The sequence below is a fragment of the Atta colombica genome, unplaced genomic scaffold, assembly GCF_001594045.1.
Source record: "Atta colombica isolate Treedump-2 unplaced genomic scaffold, Acol1.0 scaffold293, whole genome shotgun sequence".
NCBI lineage: Eukaryota > Metazoa > Arthropoda > Insecta > Hymenoptera > Formicidae > Atta > Atta colombica.
In genome coordinates, this window is record NW_017259396.1 from 1,013,194 (window position 1) to 1,016,475 (window position 3,282).

At 29.5% G+C, this 3,282-nt stretch overlaps 1 protein-coding gene across 1 annotated transcript in view; it reads right to left on the bottom strand.

The window, feature by feature from the left end:
- Positions 1–3,282, bottom strand: part of LOC108690029 (atrial natriuretic peptide receptor 1-like) — a 113,364-nt gene that overhangs the window by 4,001 nt on the left and 106,081 nt on the right. The gene's annotated exons all lie outside the window — the stretch shown is intronic.

Here is a 3,282-nt window from a genome sequence, read left to right on the forward strand (position 1 = left end):
TGTGTGTGTGTGTGTGTGTGTGTGTGTGTGTGTGTGTGTGTCGCGGCGTACAATGATTCGATATATTGAACTTTATGTACTTTTGTTATCTGCACGATTGTTCTTTTATTATCTTCTACCTTTTAAATTACAATTAAATTACAGGACATTTAAAAAGCATAACGATATTTTAATGCTAGAATCTGGCAACCAAATATTCTCTTTTGTTTCGTTTTTTTTTCAAAACGTTAAAAAAATCGATAATCTTCGAGTAATAAAAAGTTAAGAACTTTTTCTGAAAAGAAAAGTTTTAGAAAAAAACATGGATGTAAGATTTCTTTTTAATTTTTGATTTACTTTTATTTTTGTTTTCTGTTTAAACGTAAATTGAACTTTAGCACGCAGTATGTAGGACGAAATACATATTTATTTTATCAGAAGCAACGTTAATTCAAATTCCAAACGGCAAAAACATTGCAATTTTGCAATACGCAATAACCATTCGGTAAATAGAAATATTTCTTATCTCATTACACAAGGTAATCGAGAGAAGCACAATAAATTACTCTCTGACAAACTGCATTAATAATTATGCAACGACATTGAGTTCTTATCGTATGGTTTCCATGAATTTCGCGATCTGACGTGACCTTTACAGAAATGACTCGATTTATTTTGATGCTTCGACGAGCAGCATCAAGGCAACGCATAAGGAGAACTAGAGAATTTAAACCTTTTTGACATATAAACTTCGTATCTTGACTTCCAATTAACTTCTTCCTGTCACCACGAGGATATGCACGTTTGACATTCAATGAAATTCGCAAGAGGCAAATTCCTTTCGGTGAACCGCTTGCGATCTTTTTTGTGTCAAACGAGATGAATTGGAGACCTTGATACGATAACTCAACCTTGTCGATTTTCTGTCCTTTCATCAGAAGACTTATATAAAGCATATTCATAAATTATTCAAAAAGTATAAAGCTAAACTTATTGTATTTATATAAACATAATTTATTTTAATAATTGTATAATTAAAAAATAAAATATAATATTTTTAAAGAAAATTTTTTATAAATTTTTATATGAACTATGTAATAAATGTGCTGAAAAGTGATTTAATTTGATTGTTCATCGAGGTGAATTGCTCAATGATAAACTAATTTTTCATTTATTTTCAGAAGCATAAAATGAAAGACTTGTACAATTTTTCAAATATGTACTTCAGTTTTTCTCACAGAAAAAGAAGACATATACGAAACACGATTCAACATTTTTAAACATTTGAAAATTATGCTGAAATACTCTTGAAAGATGTAATGAGGTACAAATCAATTTACAGCATTGAAAATTCGCGTAATCTAAACTAAATGCGAATAAATCGGCGCTATCACATCTTCTCGAACCGGTATTACAGGGAAACTTTTAATGGGATTTAAGCCGATAATAAAGTTACTGCGCACTGATCAGAACTTCCGTCGTCGACTAGATGTGCAAGTTCGATTACAACACGGCCGACGGCCAGAACGAGCGATCGCAAATATGCTAATCCGATATACGCAATTTTCGTATGATCTGTCCTATTTCTCGAGGAACTTGATTGCGTTTCCTACAAGAAAAGAGAGCAGCAGCAATGAGGCTGCTTGAGAATCAATAGCGAGCTAGTCTTCCATGATAAATCAGTTAATATCATCGGAGATGATTAATTATGTTACATAATATACTAATTATTTCATATAATAAATATTCTCTGTTAATGAGACATGAATTAACTATGCGCATGCAGCGGCATTCAATAAAGATATATTGCTCTTGAATGCATGCGTTGCTGTATAATCGATCAAATTAACGTTTAATAAAATTTGATTAAGTCTGAAGTTGAAACTGCACAAAATGCTTGAAGCGAAATTCGAAATTTTCAGGAATCTAAATAATATTTCATTCAGAGAAGTTCATTTTTATTAGAGAAATTAGTAAAAATGCTCTTTGTTAAATAAATTTTTTTTCTTTATTAAATAAATTTTTATCAACACTTTTATTTTTTTTATATTTTTTATGTAAACAGAAATCTTATTTTTTAAATAAAAATCTGATTTAATCGTTCTTTTCAAATAGAGTAATTGACCAATTATTAAAACTTTTATAAAAAAGAATTGAATAATTTATGTGTAACAGTCAAAATTTGTTGGATAAGTATACATAGTAATGTATACTTATATCTATGCATATTACTCGTAATTGAATTATGATATATATATTCGTGGGATTAAAATTAAAAAAAACAATAAATGGAATTAATCACCATTCTATGCGACGTTATTCATAAAGAACAAAAAATAAACAAAAATAAAAAATAAAATGTACAATAATCCGTTTAATAAAATCAATTTAAAATAAAGAGAAGAGAGATTAGACGTATTTGTATTTTACAATACGTTGAATATTTCAAAGAATTTAATTGAATAATTTAACCGGCCCTCGATTCCCAGTACGCTGTGTTTGTTTTCTGCGATATACAGCGTGGCGCTACGTAAACAATGTTGCCACGCTATCACTGTGTATTTGCACGCCGAGATTCCGGTTGATAAGATGCGTGCCGCCGAATAAGTAGTATGCATTCCCAAGTAACACATGAAGCTTTAAAACGTCTGTGATAACGTTGTCTCAGTTTAAATCGCAGCATTTTTGTCTATGACAGTCACTACAAAGTTGTAGCAGCAAAAATGGGACAACATTTTTTGGACTTTGAAGACGATGCTTTGCAGCTATTTAGCTGCGCAATTATTTTGCTGCGGAAAGGTTGTCATAACCATGAAGCTTCAAAATGTCTTCAATAATGTTGTCGCAGCTTACACCGCAGTATTATTTTTGTCTAAGCTTTGGAAACGATATTGCAACCATTCAACTACACAACCATTTTGCTGTAAAAAGATTGTCATAGCCATATATTATAGTGATAATCTGAATAAAATAAATTAATAAGCAGAATGTTCTTCATATATAAATTAATATTCAATGAAAGTTTTTTAATTTTTAATTTTAAAATTACATAAAAATATTTAAAATACAATTAAAAAAATTTTTTTTCAGCTGGTATTGAAACAATCCGGAATCTTTATCTCACTAAAGTTAGATCAAATTTAATGATTAATTAATCATTACACCTTATTACAATTTATAATGTACATATAATTATACTGACGCGGACGCAAATTCATAAATACACTGATTACAGAACTACACAGATTTTTAAGGAATAATTTTAGAGCCATTTAAATGAATCCCATCGTTGATATATGCTTT